The sequence below is a fragment of the Bidens hawaiensis genome, unplaced genomic scaffold (assembly GCF_021521415.1).
Source record: "Bidens hawaiensis isolate Kalapana, Puna unplaced genomic scaffold, B.hawaiensis_p1.1 tig00025206_1, whole genome shotgun sequence".
In the NCBI taxonomy this organism is placed as follows: domain Eukaryota; kingdom Viridiplantae; phylum Streptophyta; class Magnoliopsida; order Asterales; family Asteraceae; genus Bidens; species Bidens hawaiensis.
The window spans coordinates 1,921-20,482 of NW_027494021.1; the positions used below are offsets into that span (position 1 = coordinate 1,921).

At 36.5% G+C, this 18,562-nt stretch overlaps 1 pseudogene; it reads right to left on the reverse strand.

Moving 5' to 3' along the window:
* Window positions 1-9,873: 9,873 nt before the first annotated feature.
* Window positions 9,874-14,662, reverse strand: LOC143571173 (uncharacterized; annotated as a pseudogene).
* Window positions 14,663-18,562: the final 3,900 nt, after the last annotated feature.

Here is an 18,562-nt window from a genome sequence, read left to right on the forward strand (position 1 = left end):
GAAAGGAATCTACCTGCAGCTCATATTCTGGAAGAAAGGCTTTTCAAGAAGATTGATGATGCAACAACAAAGTGGGATATTGAAAAGGAAGCTACCAACTCCAGAGTATCAATGCTCGAGGACAGTTAGCATTGTCCTCCTCTATCGGTACACTCATTGCAGAAAACACACAATTCCGAATCAAGACTGAGGCTATCCGAGCAAATATTGCTACCCAAGACCGTCTAAATGAGCTACAGTTGAAGACGAATGAGGAGTTGGTGAGCAGGTATCAAGCTGCCTCGAATCTAATGGGTATGCGTGATGATGATTTCCACGCTCTGGAGAACAGGTTTGACTCAGTATTTGGAAGCCAGAAGAGAACGGGGCAGACGTCAGGGATTGGTGGACAACAACCTACCGCAGGTCCAAGCGTGGCCTTGCGAGCTGAACAGGTTGCTAGATCTGAGGGCGAGGCGACTGTGGGTCGGGTTGTACCACAGATCGGCCAAGCAGGAAGTGTTGTTGGAACAAGCTTGGGAATGTCTCATGTAGAACATCCTTAACCCCAAGCTGGTGGTGATGATGAAGGAGGAGATGGTGATGATGAAGATGACGAAGACGATAAAGATGTGGATGACAATGTCCTCGATAGTTTCGATGATGATGACAATGATGGAGGTGATGGTGGTGATAGCGGAGCCAGTGCGGCAGGAGATGGAGGTGGAGGTAACACTCAATCACCTCCACATACTCATGAAACACATCAAGACCCTGCCGCACACGAGGCCGCTAAAAAGGTGAGAGAAGATGAGGCAGGGATCGAAAATTTATATAACGAATTGTTTCCTGCAGGTAATCTTGCAGGTGTCATTGATGAGTTCATTGAAGCTAGAAAAACGCATGAACCTGTTTTAACTCATCATGCGGAGGAGGCTGAAAACGAAGATTAAATCAACTACTCGCCAAATCCAGACACGCCACCTGCTCAAGCTCAAACTTCTAAAGCACCTGCCATTGATCCCGTCATTGATCCAACCGCAGACTCGTCACAGGCACCAAAGAAGAAGAAACGAAAGACTCACTATGTGACGAGTCGTGCCAGTTCCCTCTCCCTCAACTATCCGTACCACGATGATTCTCTGATCGTATACGCCAGATACGACAGAGAAAATAGTTGTTGGGCCATTAGAAGGTATAGCGGAGATCTCATCTACCTCTCACACAAAGAACTGCATTCCCTGCCAGAGCTTGACATCAACTATCTCAGAAAGGCGGTTGGAGGCGGTGACTATGATGAAAACCTGGACGGCTGGGTCACGCGTCATCTGAAACATCAACAAAAGTGGGATATAAGGATTTTGAAGTTAATAAGGGTCTCAAGTTCAAGAACCCAAGGGAAATTGACCCAACTACTGGAAAAGCGAGACTGATGTGGAGATATAAGGCTTCCAAAGACAGCCTCATCGTCTATCATGGTGAACCGTACACTCCAAACCTTTTCCGAGAGTTTATTTGTTGGGAGCTCGACAACACAACGGGTGAATCCGTCATCCATTGCAAGAATATGAACGACCTTCGTGTATTTGACGAGCATGAGCTAATGGGACTCAGCAAGGAAGACATCTTAAAGCTCTACAACTCACCCATGCCCACCGTTGAAGACATTGGCTGTCAAAACACAGACCGGATAGTTGATGCTTTTAACAAGTTCGTCAAGAGACTTGTGGAGATTCCACTATCTGAGGAGGGCGTTCTGGAATACGACACAGACGGTTTCCAATACTAAAGACTAGAGGGAGATTGTTTGGTCCCGTTTTGTTTTCGTTAAGTCTTTTGTATTGGAATGAATGTTTTGGGCTTTGTATTTATGTTTTAGTTGTATTTGGGCCCAAGGCCTTGTAAAGAAGCCCATTGGGCATTATGAAATGAAAATATCATTCTCATGCTTGCTTCCTATAAATAGGAAGCATGTCATGAGAACACAAGCTTTTTGGTTCAATCTTTCTCACTCTATCTCTCTCTCTCTCACTCTTACTCTAGAAAACCGAAATAACTCTTATAGATCCGAGACCAAAGGTAGCTTGGTTTGATATTCCGCCAGCACTAAGTTTGGTTGATCTAAGACATGTTGTTAGATCCGACCCCATTGGGACCTACAATTGGCAAATGATTATGTCAACTAATCCCACAAATTATACATGCTCTCAACATATTCCGTATCTGAATTATTCCCCTCACTCTGAATCCTTGGCTCATTTGCAACCAACACCATGACACGGATCGTTACCCACATATATACAATCTTATACCCTAACTCTTCTTGAGATTTCCTCTACAAAAAAGATGTAAATCCATCACAAACAATAGAAGCAAGATATAAATCTATAATAAACAATTGATATCGTTTGTATATGAAAACATTTTCTTACATGTCATAAATGGTTTTTCTTGTTTGGTTCTCTTAAATTATGATTTCCATATAACCTGGAGTTACAAATAGTTCATAAATCATTGTAAGTTCTCATAGCCGTGCTAATATGGTCATGTGCAGGAGAATTTGGGCCCCCCCGAAGAACAACATCATCCTCTTCTTTGTTTTCTTCATAGATAGCAGACATCATTGCAGCTACATAATAACCAACAACAATAACACATACATACAAATTCAAACAACAAAATGCAAATTTTAATATTAAACCAGTTTGAAATATATAAACGAACTGTCCGACAGTCAGATCAGCAGGTACCAGATACAGTAAACTTAGAACGCATTAAAAGTAACAGAATTTATATAAGAGTAAACATTAAACTCGAACACAAAAAAACAGAATTTAACGAACCTCTACTTGTCAATGTCGGGAATGTCGCTTCTTTCAGCCTTCTCCACAATAACCTGCAGAAAACAAATCATAAACAACAAACACAAAGCTAAAAGTGATGTGCATGAAAACAAATCTATAATTTACCGGGATTCTCTCGGGATACTTTTCCCTGATCCGAGCAGCCTCAGCTAAAAGTGATGTGATTAATGATACTAATAATAATAAGATTGAAAGTAATTAGAGAGGTGAGAAAGAGAACCAAGGGGCGTTATCATGATTTACTGCTGATATGAACAGATAGCTATAACGGGTCACAAATCAGAATAGTAATTACAATTGCAACAGGGGCAATTAAATAATTAGCTGCTGAAATGATGAGAAGTCACGAGCAGATAATGTCTCGAACAGATAGAGTTTATTCACAAGGTTCACAAACAGAAAACATAGTTGCTGCTAATTTTGGACCCGAACAGATAAGTTCAAAGTTACAAACAATTAATGGTGTTGCGCATATTTTAGACCCGAACACTTATGAATAGTTGCTGCATATTTTAGACTCGAACAGATTTCCATCAGGTCACTTTAAGCTTCAAGTTCTTACAGATTTAACAATCTTAAAAATTTGTCATATATCAAATACAAAAATTTTGTCATATATCAGATTTCCATCAGGTTACTTGTAATCAGTTTGAACTGACCAAAATGCCCCTGAGAGTGAAAACTCCAACAAACCAGCACAATACTCGGTTTTCTTGACCCAAAATAGATTTTGGACATCTACTATAATAGATTTGTACCAAAATAACAGCTAATACTAAAAACTATGTTCGGAATAATCAAAATCTTCATCATCAGAATCTTCACTGTCAAAATCAACGTCTTCATTGTTATCGTCAAAATCCTTATCAGCAGCTAGATGGGTGGCTTCAAGCTCAACTTCTTCATCATTATCCATGTCTTCTACTTCTTCTAACATTCCTTCATCATGTACAAAAGAAATGGGGAGAAGATCATCTGTTACCATGCATTCTATCCTTTCATTCTCTTGAAAGAAATGCTCCCCATCCGTATTACTATCATTATCGACTTCACTAACATCTTGTGCGAGTTCGTAAACTCCCCTTGGGGTCGTCTTTACAACAGCTAACCAACCTTTTAGTTCCTTTTCTTTTGAAGGGTATGATGTATAATACACTTGTTGCGCTTGTGATGCTAAGATAAAGGGATCATCAACACATCCTATAGTTGTCGGTTTAACATCAACCATATGAGTTTTGGGGTCAACCCTTACCCCTCTCACGGGATCAAACCAAGTACATCTGAACAAAACAACCACACAACGCCCTATGGTGCTATGATATTCCAACTCTAAGATCTCATCTAGTAATCCATAGCAGTCGCTTTCATGTTCGTTGTATGTAGCCCCTTTGACACACACACCACTATTTTGTGTGACTCGGCCATCATAAGTTGTTTGTGTGTGAAACTTGTAACCATTAACAAAATAACCCTTGTGTGACTTTACATAAGTAAGAGGCCCTTGGGCTAGGCCTCTCAAATGTTCCTTATTTGGAACATTCATAACCTACATTCACAAAAGTATGTTATCATTTTTTTAATGCTACAATGTTAAGATAACTAAAGATGTGTTAGAATGCTTACATGGATCAGCAGGCACTTAGCAAATTCCTTCTCTTTCATTTTATCAAGGGTTGCTTCGTCATAGTTTGGGAAAGAATCTCTCAACTCTTTTTCAAATAACCAAACGGACTCGAGAAGCTCGTGACAGTTAAGCAATATATAAGTATGAGCCTTGTCTTTGTCTTTTTCTAAAAGAACTTTGTCTTCTCCACCTTTTTCAAATAATCTTCGAGATGGATGTTTAAAGATACTTAACCGAGGATCACTACTCAAAGAACAAGGAATGTTAGGAGCAAAATTGCGTGGTTCACGAACTGTCGGCTCAAGATACAAAGAGCAATAGTTAGAAAGTTCATCCACGAGATTAGACTGAACAATGGAACCTTCAACCTTCCCTTTGTTTCTAATCATTCTTTTTAATCGACCCAGTTTCCTAGGAAAACGAGATGGAAAGTGTTAGCAGTTATCTAACATTTAATATGTAAAAATGATACTTTGTTAAGTTAAAGCATTACCTCTCAAACGGATACATCCACCTAAACTGCACCGGACCACCAATAATAGCTTCATTAGTCAAATGTATAACAAGGTGTTCCATTGAGTCAAAGAACCCAGGTGGAAAGATTTTTTCTAACTTGCAAATAGTTACTACGACACTTTTCTTCAATTCTTGCAAATCTTCAGTGTGTAGAACCCTTGAGCATATTACACGAAAAAATGTGCAAAGCTCTACCATCGGTTCCCAGATTTGTTTCGGTAGCATACCTCGTAAGATGATAGGCAACAATCGTTGCATGAAGACATGACAATCATGGTTTTTAAAGTTGTAGAATGAACCTTATATAGAGTTCACGCATCCCCCTATATTGATGCATAACCATCAGGAAACTTTACTTGTTTCAACCATTTACAAACGTCATTTACCTCCTCTTTGGTTAAAGTGTATGATGCTTTTGGTTTTAAAAGTTTATTGTTGTTTCCACTTGAAAGATGTAATGATGGTCGATTACAAAATTGTTCCACATCCTTCCTTGCCATGACATTATCTTTTGTTTTAGAAGTATCCATGATCGTTTGAAATAGATTCTCAAAAACATTCTTCTCAATGTGCATTACATCAAGGTTGTGCCTAATTAACAACATGGGCCAATATTCAAGCTCCCAAAAAATGCTTTTCTTTACCCAATTATGGGTTTTGCCAAACTCGGGACCTTTATGTTTTGGGTTACACGCTGCACCTTCATAGACAACTTGGATATTAGAGACTTGCTCAAATATTTCCCAACCAGTTAACTTAGGTGGAGGTCCCAATAACGATCTCGTTGATTTTCGAAATCCATTCCTATCATTACGAAAAGGATGTGACATTGATAGAAATCTTCTATGACAGTCGAACCAACATGCTTTACGTCGGCAGGTAATCGAAAAGCTTGAGTGTCTCTCATACAATATGGGCAAGCTAAACGACCATGCGTGCTCCAACCTGACAACATTGCATATGCTGGAAAATCACTAACTGTCCACAAAAAATAGCTCTCATAATAAAATTCTCTTGACGGTAAGCGCCATAAACTTCAATGCCTTCCTTATACAACTCTATTAGCTTGTCTATTAACGGTCTTAGAAACACATCGATATTCTAACCTGGACTCTTTCCTCCAGGAATAATCAAACATACTTCAACAAACGAGTCTTTCATGCACATCCAAGGTGGTAAATTATAGATTGTAAGAAAGACGGGCCACAATGAGTATGGAATTGAGTTTGAGTTATTTGGACTAAAACCGTCGGTGCATAATCCAAGACGAACATTTCTAATCTCTTTTGCAAATTCAGGATTCTCCGAGTCAAAATGCTTCCAAGCCGCGTTGTCACTTGGATGTGCCATGCTACCCTTCTTTGTGTTGTGGTGATGGTGCCAAGTCATATCTTTGGCTGTTTTTGTAGACATATACAGCCTCTTAAGTCTAGGTCCAATTGGCATGTAAGACAACACCAAATTAGGTACCTTATTCCGGTTACTCTTATAACGGGATTCCTTACAGCATTTACATTGTGTCAATGCTTTGTCTTGCTTATAGAATAACATGCAATGATTTTTGCAAACATCAATTATTTCATAAGGAAGACTTAATTTTTCTAAACTCTTCTTTGTATCATAAAAGCTTTTCAGGAGCTTATTCTCTTCAGGCAATAATGCATTAACCAGGGAAATATTATAGTTGTAAGCTGCAGTGGACACATTGAAAAGTAATTTCCATGTCAAGAAACTCGTGGCAGCTTGTAACTTGGAACAATTTGTAGCCTTCTCCCCCTCCCATAAAGGTTCATCAGCAGCTTGTAACATGTCATAGAATTTTTTTGTTTCTGGATTTGGTGTATTTCCTTCCAAAGTACTTGAAGTATAACCGCATGCATACATGTTATCTAACACCATGCGTTTGTATCTGTCATCATTATCATCAACTTCCATGTTAGTAGAAGATTGCCCAATGTCACGCACGGTATTTCCACCATGTTCACTCCATTTTTCATAGCGAAGCATGAAACCTTCCTTATACAAGTGTGTTTGAACAGTGGCTCTGTCTCTTATATTTTGGCATTTGTAACAAGAACATTTTATATCACGAATGGTCTCACCATGCATATTCACTCTCGTATCAACAACATCATTAGAAAATGCAAAGTCCAAAAACAAATCCACATTGTCACAGTATTCAGAATTAAGAAATCCGTCACTATCAATCCTTTCATACATCCACTTTCGATCGGTGTACCATGCCATTCCAAATCAAAGCTTTTGAAAACTATCCACCTTCAAAACTTCAACTACATTGCAAAGATAATTATTTCTCAAGACAAGAATTACTAAAATTCTCCAAATAAAGAAAAAGTTTGAGTGAGTTATTATCATGAAGAAACTTGAGTGGTAGTTTATTCATAACCGACCTACAAATGGTAAAAGCAAACTTCAAGGGTATTTTCCGATTCTACCTAAATGAACCTAAAAACCTTATTTCTCGTTCGGGTTATTTCAAAACATTTTATGATTCAAAATATCACTTCGACATTTCATCAAATACTTGGTGTGCACGATTCAATCAAGAGAAAAAAACAAAGTAATTCTAGTCACTTAAGCTACGGAATCAAAATCAATAAACCCAACTAAGAATCTCACAAGCAAGCACCTTCATCTTAATCTCAAGATCTTAAATCAATAAACACCTTCAATTGACATATAAAAAGCAAACTGTTGTAAAGTCTTGGTGTTTTTTTACACAAATTCAAAAAATACTTTACTTACCTTCAATTGGCATCTCAAGGTCTTAATCAATTAATCGATACTGCAGTAGCGTATGGAGACGGCGATATGGCGTATGGATTCTACATAAAAAAAACAAACTGATCAGATTGCCTTTGTTGGCGATATGGCGTATATTAGTCACGTGCTCTGCTTTATTTGTAAAATAAAAGGTTAAAAAAACTCTGACCTTTTAATAACCCGTTGCAAAAACTCCGACCGCCTACCGGTTGCAAAAAAAATTGCAAAAAAACTCCGACCGATTGCAAAAACTTAAATTTTTGTAAAAACTCCGACCGAAAATTAACGGTTGCAAAAACTCCGACCGCTTAGCCAACGGTTGCAAAAAAACTCCGACCGCCTAGCCAACCTTTGCAAAAACTCCTACCGGTTAGCCACCAAAAATTAATGGTTGCAAAAACTCCGACCGCCTAGCCAACGGTTGCAAAAACTCCTACCGGTTAGCCACCGAAAATTAATGGTTGCAAAAACTCCGACTGCTTAGCCACCGTGTTAAGTAATTCGCATTTTCGGTAGCAAATTTGCTAAATCGGTCGATAAATTTGCTACCATTTTTTTTGTGACGAATTTTGATAGCAATTATTCAATTTTCTAGTAGTGGTTGTGTGCTAAGACACTTCTTTGGTTGGTTGGCAGATGAAGACACTAGTTAATTTTAGCACTTTTGGTACCGGGTAGTGTGTGATGCAACTTTAACAATTCAATAATTCAGGCGTACAGCAACTCATATATATTGCTTACCTATGTTATAGCTCGTGATAAATAAAACTTCCTTTAGCCTGGTGACGGATCTTGAACATCTAGTATGGATGAGCCAAAAGTCACGAAACCCAATTTTTTTTCGTACTTCAAAGTTTCAGGTCGGCAATGTGGTTCGGATCAGGTTAAACAATTAAAACTCTATATTCAATCATTCAACTAAAACATCAATTCAATCCTTCAACACTAAATTCAATCATTCAACTTACTGACTTACACATAAAAAACAAAATTTTAAACAAAGACAAGATGCGAGGGGAAAGTTGAGTACTTGAAAAAGAATCACAACTCATTGCGACGACCTTTAAAATCTTTAAACTCACCAATTACGGATGTCAAATCAAAATTTTCAGCAAGTTCTCTTTCGATATAAATCATAAGTTATTTGCGAGATAATTTGACATCTTATTATGAAAACGTTTCTTGAATAATTTCATTGATGAAAATACCCTCTTGATTTCATTAACCTTTATTTAAAAAAAAAATCAACGATTTTCAGTTTTTCCATTATAATTAACCTAAAACACATCACCACAACAAACAGAAGTTCTTATAAATTTCACACATTTAACACCACAAATTATAAAAAAGCATGCCCAGCTGCTATTAAGTTTTATTAATCTAAAATCAAAACACCCATTCAAATACCAAATTCAAATAATCAAAACACACCTATTGCTAGTTCATTTGGCTTGAGCTTTTTTGTTTCAAAAAAAAATTGGGCTTACGTGGCCTTCTTTACGTTTATTAGGTAAACGGTTTCTCATTTAAAAACAAAAATTCAAGTGTGGGCAAAACATAAATTATATGGATGGGTCGGAAATATACAACATGGATGGGCTGGACTCATACATATAATTTTTTTTTTATTTTTCCAAAAAAAATTACCTACCTATAGAAAAAGCTGGATGGGCGAGGCCTGGCCCTTATTAACACCCACCCTTGCTTTAGCCTCTTCAGTTTAGTGGTTTATATTTCTTTTGCAGGGAGCAATGAAATTAGCCAGTTTTCCTAACAGTTTTTATCTCCGCCTTCAAGTCTTGGTTAAGTTGATCAAGATTTTATTATATAATGCTTTATAGGCACCATTTGGTTTGATCCGGCAGGGAGGCAAGTCCTAGTTGTATCTTATTCGTTGCATCTATTTTATTTAATTTTTTCTTGGATGCCTCCTGGAGTCCTGGGAAAAATTGTGTCAACATTTATATTGAATTAATTCAAGCAGAATATAAACCGTTTCCTAATCCTGGATATTGATTGCATGGTAGTTCAACAAATCATATTATAGAACACTTAACTTAAAACACCTTTAGCTTTAAGTAGTACATACATTCATAGGAAAACAAAACGCACAATAACACTTTTGAACATTTTTGTGAGGGTATTACTCTGACCAAGTGATATCCAAATCTCCCCAGTTATCTTCTGAGACCCTTAATGCTTTCCACACAGCTTTCGAGGCGTCAACGATATTATTAGGGCAAGGTGGTTGATAATCATGATCAGCATCGCACCCCATAGTAGAGTCACACTCATCCACAACCATAGCCTTCACGCTCCTCCCATTTCCGTTAATGGTAATAAATTTATGGCACCTATCCCCTCCCTTGTACCATCCGGTTGATAGTGCCACAACCGGTGTGTCATCCGTGTGGTATTGGTTGTCACACTCTGATGGACCACCACCATCACCTCCCTTTTGGAAGCTGTTAATGGTAAGTTTTGCTTTAGTAGCACTTGTCACTGCAGGGGAGCATGTATAAGTGGTGTAAAACTTACCTTGGACACAACAATCTGAATCATTCTCTGTGTTGCATTGTCCAGGAGGTGGTTTTCTTCCCCGGATACCACCACTCGGTTTGCAAGACTGGGCATTGATTTGAATAGTATAAGTTGCTGCCAATAGAATGAGTAAAAGAACAAAGTGAAACCTGTTCATTCTCTCTTTTAGTTTGTGGTCTGTTTTACAATGGTGTTTGATGTCTAGTAAGGTAAAGTGGTAGTGCTTTTATAGGGATTGGCTAAGCAGCAAGACTACTTTGTAGTCAAACTTTTTTTCTTAAACTAATTAATTATAACAACCTTCTTCAGCAGCAATCTTTCAAGCGTAGAGACAATTCCTTCAAACAATTCTTTTTTCTCTTTTCTAGAATAATAAAGTAACTATGATTGCCGTCTCAAGTAATCTAAAAATAGACCTGAAAGTTGTCCACTACGCAACTGGTATAATTTTATCTTGTCTTGTATGGAGGTTGTTTTTCATAGTACAAAACCTTGCAGTTTTGTTTGACTACTAAATTATAGAAGCATGACATAGGAATTTGCCAAAGATAGATGGCAAGCTTATATTTCTGTTACACTTCACATCTGATGTGCATAGCCGCACAATGTGGTTATAATTATGTTTGCCATTTTTTTTTGCATCACATCCTTCCCATGTATAGCAAATCAGATAAACACAAATATTGCTAAATATAGCTTGGGAAAATAAAAGTGAAAAGTTTAATATTAATTCATATAAATGTTTATATTACATCGAAATACAAGGCAGGCGGACAACAAGCTGCGTCGCTAATATTGCTAAATATAAATGTTTAAAAAAATCAAATTCTTCATAAATGCGTAATACCTTTAGCGGCGGAGAGTTAGCGGTGAACTTTGTGGCGACATGTCGCCGCTAATATCTTTAGCGGCGATTTTAGGGGTCTTTAGCCACGATTTTTGTCGCTGCTAATTAAAAGTCAAATTTTTTGTAGTGAAGGGATTATTTTAGAAATTAAAAATATACCATTTACTTTATATTTAAGTTATAATAATAATAATAATAATAATAATAACAAATTGAAAAAATAAAGTACGCAAATTGAAAAAATAAAGTACCTAATATGCGTCGAAAATGCGTTGGAACCTTTCAACCAATGTTTTCATAACTGGATCGGACAGTGAAGCGGACCGGCAACCGGTTGGCCCGGCCAAGCAACTTTTTTTTTTCATAATAAACCGGTTCAACCGGTCCAGTTTCCAGGTCGGACCGGTGAACCGGTTCGAACCGACCGATATCTGAGAGCTGAACGATCTACATAGAACCGGACCGGTCGGTGAACCGAATCACGGTCTGACCGGTCCAATCCGGTCTCAACAACATTGCTTCTAGCTACATATTTATTGGAAATGTGTTGGGAATGCATAAGAATATATTTCCCATGAGCATTTTCCACAAACCCATTTTTGTTGAAAATGTGTCCGAAATGAAGGAAAATGGTGTCAGAAGAATCAAGCAATTTTGTAGTAGTGGTTATGGTTGAGGAGATGATACGATCTACTATATTAATTAAAGTTTTATATATTATTTAAGTTTATTGATTATTTAGTTTCCTTATTATACTCTAATTAGGTTTTCTTATTGTTTATCTTTTCTTATTTTTATGTCTTGGTTTCCTATATATTGCAATCTTTGTTTAAGAAAATGAATAAGAAAAGCAATCAGAAAATTGTCTCAAGTTCGGTTTCTCTTCTTCTCTTTTGTTTTTGGAGTCTAACTCACTCTACGGGTCTATTGGAAGATTGACCTTCTCGAATCGATCTCTATCAATTTTGTGCTTTCATTCATCGTCCTTATGCCTCCTTCTGCGCGTGAAGACTTAATCATGGCCATGGTCGACAAAATCGACCGGCTATTGCATTCGCCGCCCAACAAGCCCTAGACAAGTCCAACTTTGACTCCCTCATTACTATCATGAATCAAATCACTGCTAACCTTGCCGCCGGCCTCACCAAAATTTTCGGCACCTCTTCGGTGATAACCGACCCAAAACAAGCACTTACACCCATAATCCCGCGGGCTTCGCCACCACCCTTGTAACCGCTTTTACTGCCGAACCAACCCCGAATCTTGATTAGTATCTTATGGCCTTATATCCTAACCACTCACCGTAATCCGACCCTAAAACAGATGTTGTTCCAAACTCACCAACAAAAGCAGCCTTAATCGCTCCGTTCACATCGTCACCTAATTTGAAAACCTCTCGAAAACCCACACAATCAGCGCCTACGACCATCTTTAAACTGTACCCAATACATACAACAAAACGCACACTCAAACCGATGCAAAAAAAAACACCAGATTTGGTTTCATCATGGTTGAATCAAGCGGGGAAATCAGTACCTACATAAAAACTAATGAACCTGTTAGTAGATGAAACCGGAAGGGCAGGAAGGCGTGAGTGGCACCCGCGGTGGCAACCAGTTGAGACTGCTCCGCATGTGGTAGTTCGACTCCAATGGTTGGAAAACTCGTTTTGTTCTTGAGGACAAGACGTTTTGAAGGGGCGAGGAATTCATACGATCTATTATATTAATTAAAGTTTTATATATTAAGTTTATCTATTATTTAGTTTCATTATTTTCTTCTAATTAGGTTTTCCTTATTGTTTATCTTTTCCTATTTTTATATATATCTTGGTTTCCTATATACAGTAATCTTCGTTAAGAAAAAGAATAAGAAAAACAATCAGAAAATTGTCTCAAGTTTGGTTTCTCTTCTTTCTCTAGTTTTTGAAGTCAAACCACTCAGCGGGTCTCTATCAGGAGATGAATTAACTTATTTTATAAATTAAATAGAGCAGTTATGTAATATCAGGATTTAATAGTTACGTAAAAGCTTGGCTAGAAAATCTTCAAATTGAGATGAATAATATTGAACCTTTTATGATTTTAATCGTTGCTATATTGTACGAGATAGCCCAACACTTCTTTCAACAAGCTCGGCTGACAGTTTAATCGGTGCCACAAGGGGAAAGAAGTGGGAGAATGTAAGAATAAATATATGGATATATATATATACATATATATATATATATACATATATATATATATACATATATATATATATATATACATATATATATATATATACATATATATATATATATATATATATATATATATATATGACCATCATTATAATAATAGATTAAAATAATTAAATTATACCTTATTATTATATTAGCTAGATAATTGTTGATGGACCATATTACCCTTACTTGCTAATCAAGGGTTTCTCCTTGGGTGTATATAATACATGGAAGAGATTAATTAACATCATAAGAAAAACCTAGCTCTCACATTAAGAAATTCGTGACCCCCTATATCTCTTCATAATTCGGTTTCCTCAAGAACCTTAATCCCTATCACTAATATACATCCTAAAGGGGAACTCGACTAAGCTGACAATCATGTCATCTGGATCATTCTCATCCCTATCTGTTGTAACAGGTATGTTTTAGTTTTAGGTTTATCATAACATTCATGTTTTCTATTATATACGTGAAAAACTGATCAACATGTTAACATTTAAATTGAATTATAATATGAGTGTGTTTCGACCTAGCGCAGTTAATTCAAGCAGAGTATGAACCAGTACCAAATCCTGGATATTGATTACCTCGCATTTTAGTTAATTATATTATAGAACACCCAATTTGAAAACGTATATAGCTTCACACAATACATATATTCACAAGAAAATAAAAAGCATAATAACCTTTCGACATTTTTATGAGAGTATATATTAGTATACTACTCTGACCAAGTGATATCCAAATCTCCCCAGTTATCTTCAGAGACCCCTAGCACTTTCCACACGGCTTTCGAAGCGTCAACAATATTATTAGGGCAAGGCGGTTGATAGTCATGATTATCATCACAACCCATAGTAGAGTCACACTCATCCACAACCATAGCCTTCACACTCCTCCCATTTCCGTTAATGGTAATTAACTTATGGCACCTTTCCCCTCCCTTGTACCATCCAGTTGATAGTGCCACAACCGGTGTGTCATCAGAGTGGTATTGGTTGTCACATTCTGATGGACCCCCACCGTCACCTCCCTTTTGGAAGCTGTTTATGGTAAGTTTTGTCTTAGTGGCACCTGTCACCGGAGGTGAGCATGTATATGTGGTGTAGAACTTACCTTAGACACAACAATCTGAATCATTCTCCGTGTTGCATTGCCCAGGAGGTGGTTTTCTTCCCCGGATGCCACCACTCGGTTTGCAAGTCTGAGCATTGATTTGAATAGAATAAGTTGCGGTCAAGAGAATGAGTAAAAGAATAGAGTTAAACCTCTTCATTCTCTCTTTTGTGGTCTCCTTTACAATGGTGCTTGATGCCTAGAAAGGCTAACTGATTGTGCTTTTATAGGGATTGGCTAAGCAGAAAGACTACTTAGCAGTCAAACCATTTTTTTTTATGACTAATTAATTATTAACCTTCAGCAGCAATCTATTATGCATAGAGACAATTCCTTTGAACATTTTTTTCACCTTTGTAGAATAATAAAGTAATGATGAATCTCGTGATTGCCGTCTTAAGTGATCTAAAAATAGACTAGAAAGATGTCCACTATGAGTTGGTATAATTTTATCTTGTCTTGTATGGAAGTTGTCTATCAAAGTACAAAACTGTTGCTTTGTCTTACTACTAAATTATAGAAGCATGACTTAGGAATTTGCCATAGATTGATGGCAAGCTTATATTTCTGTTACACTTACACCTAATGCACACAATGTAGTTTTGATAATTGCTATTTTTGCGACACATCCTTCTCATGTATAGCAAATTAGATAAACACAATAATTGCTAAATATAACTTGGGAAAATATAAACCAAAAAAAAAACAAAATGAATCGTTGAAAATCTGTAGGAAATCTTACTATACTATTAAAGCAATACCATGTTTTCACATGGCATTCAACTAGCATGTCCACATAGGCTTCCAACTCATCAATTTTTCATTTATATAATTTCCACATGTTAATTTAAACATTAATTTTAAATATTAACTCCTAAGTTGAATAAAGTTTCAATATAAATTGTTAATTATCATTTATCTAACTAATATATTAAAGCAACACAATTTTGTCCATATGTCCTTTACCTAAGTTGTCCACATAGGCTTCCATGTCATCAACCTTCCATAAATCTATTTTCACATATTCACAATAAAATTTTAATCAATGATATTGACTTTTATATTTTTGTAACTTATTAATGCAATTATGATATTAATTATTCTAATTATTGTTAGAATTATAAAACTTATTAAATTTACTAGGTTTAAAACATAACGCTCCCCATCGTTTGTAACAGATTCTTCACCTCATCTATAACCGGTTCTTCATGATTTGTCAGTTTTATGATCCAAACAACATCAAATATGTTCATCGTTTGCAATTATCAGGTATGATTTATATTTTAGTGTTTAATCAATTTTTGTGAAGAACAACATCAACTTGATTCACTGTTATTGGATTTAGGGTTTAACTGCATGATTTTTTATACTAACGATTAATAGATTTGATATTTAATCTATTCCTATTAATCGATTTATGTTTTAATCTATTTAGGGTTTAAAGGTATGATATTTTTTTTAAATTATCGGTTAATCGATATGATTTTTAATATATTTGTTACTTAAAATTATGTTTATATATTGTGATTTTTTGTTCATAATACGCCTTTTCCAAGTTTCACTAATATTAATTTATTTTTATGACCTATCGATTTAAAATTTGAAAATCTTATTATATATGAATAGGAACCTAACTGTTATAATAATTAAAATATTAGTTTATTATATTTAACACATTCCTTTATTTGGTATAATATTAATCAAACAATAGTAATTGATTTAACGAGTATCTAATCTAACTAATATATTAAAGCAACATAATTTTGTCCACATGTCCTTCAACTAGGTTGCCCACATAGGCTTCCATATCATCAACGTTCCATAAATCTAATTTTCACATATTCACAATAAAATTTTAATCAATGATATTGACTTTTATATTTTTGTAACTTATTAATGTAATTATTCTAATTATTGTTATAATTAAAAAACTTATTAAATTTCATCATCATCATCGTACTCAGTATATCCCACCAATAGCAAAGCTATGGTAGGGTCTGAGGAGGGTAAGATGTAGACAGCCTTACCTCTACCCGTAGGAATAGAGAGGCTGCTTCCGGTGAGACCCCCGGCTCGATAGTAGTTTTGCATCAAGCCTTGGACATAAGGCATATAACACTCAACCATCGGGACACCTGCCGATTGGTGCATGTACCCTTGTCTTTCGTCTATCAACGCCACCACATGATGCCTGATTAACCTTCCGCCACTTTTAACGTTATTTTCACAAGATTAGTAAAATAACGTCAAAATTAGTGTAATTTCACTTTGTTAAATTTACTAGGTTTAAATTGTTCATTGTTTCTTCTTTAAAAGGCACATGCTTAGTTCAATAATCATAACGCTCCCCATCGTTTGTAACCAGATTCTTCGCCTCATATATAACCGACATTTTTTGTTTCAAAAGGTTTTTGAACGAAAACTCTACACGGGTGAAAATATAAGTTTAAACCTGGTATATATTTGTAAGCTTAGTTTTCAAATAATATTACAAAATCTGTTACTAATGTGTTTCTTTATTTTTTCAGGTATAATGGTTCATTTATGTTATATTATTCCTTATTTACTGAATTATTTATTTATAAAGTATTTTCTTTTTATGTTATAGACATTGTTTAACATCTTTTGTAATATCTGCTGGTAAAAAACTTATGTCAAATATTTGCGTTGATTGAATATGTTTTTTACATTTTATATTGTTTCTTGATATGTTTTCCACCCGTGTGTAATACGAGTTATTATCCTAGTGATAACATTAGAATAAAAAACTACCATTTACTTTCTATTTTAATTAAGTGATAATACAAAGAGTTATTGGTTTTTATAAACCCAACTATCACATGCATGCTGGCTATTGTCACTCCCAACTAACGAGTTGATCACCACCACTCTATACTTTAAACTTGTTTTCATTTGTCACTTCCTAAACTAACTAAACAAGGGGCGAACCAAAGGCTTGCGTGAAGGAAGAAGCGAATCAATCAGAATGGAGACAGGGAGGAGAGGTAAAACATAGATTTTCGAGCCTGAACATATAAGCAACCTTATATATGGCCTCTGTACCAGTAGTGAAGTGACTTGCTATTTTCAATCAAAAAAGGAAGATTCAGCAATGAAAAGGGGAAAGAAGTTGTCCCCTCTTCTCTGGTAAACCACCGCCGCATATGTCGAAAAAGAGGGATGCCATTATGTAAAGTTAAGGGGGTAAAATGGAAATGTTGTTTAACACCGCATCTGACGAGTTGCATGTTTTTCGGCAAACATTTCTACCGCCATATCACCTGTTGGCACCCTCAACTGTCATCTCCACTTCTTATTCATCTCCGATCTATATAAGCCCTGAACCAAGCCACCACCAGCACCAGTTCATGTTTATCTGATCAGCTTACAACACTTCCAGCAGCTCGCGAGAAAACCTGTAACTCACCAGAAACGTTCATCGGCACCTTTTTACTCGCTAGAAACATATCACCACCACCATCGTTCATCATCTCCGAAGACCGATGACATTAAAAGCCACATTTGATGACCTACGCATTTCCGACGAGCTGTCAAAGGTGTAGTAAGCTCGACAGATAAACATGAACATGTTGTGGTGGTGGCTTGGTTTGGGGCTTACAGAGATGGGATATGGGTAAGGAGTGGAGATGATGACCAAACAATGGTGGAGATGACCGAATGGTGAAGTGGCCAGATATTATTAAAAATGTTGGGATATATCATTATCATCATCGTACTCAGTATATCCCACCAATAGCAAAGCTATGGTAGGGTCTGAGGAGGGTAAGATGTAGGCAGCCTTACCTCTACCCCATAGGGATAGAGAGGCTGCTTCCGGTGAGACCCCCGGCTCGATAGTAGTTTTGCATCAAGCCTTGGACATAAGGCACATAGCACTCAATCATCGGGACACCAGCTGATCGGTGCATGTACCCTTATCTTTCAGCTATCAACGCCACTACATGATGCCTGATTAACCGTCCGTCACTTTTAACGTTATTTTCACGAGATTAGTAAAATAACGTCAAAATTAGTGCAATTTCACTTTTGCCCACCCGAGGGTT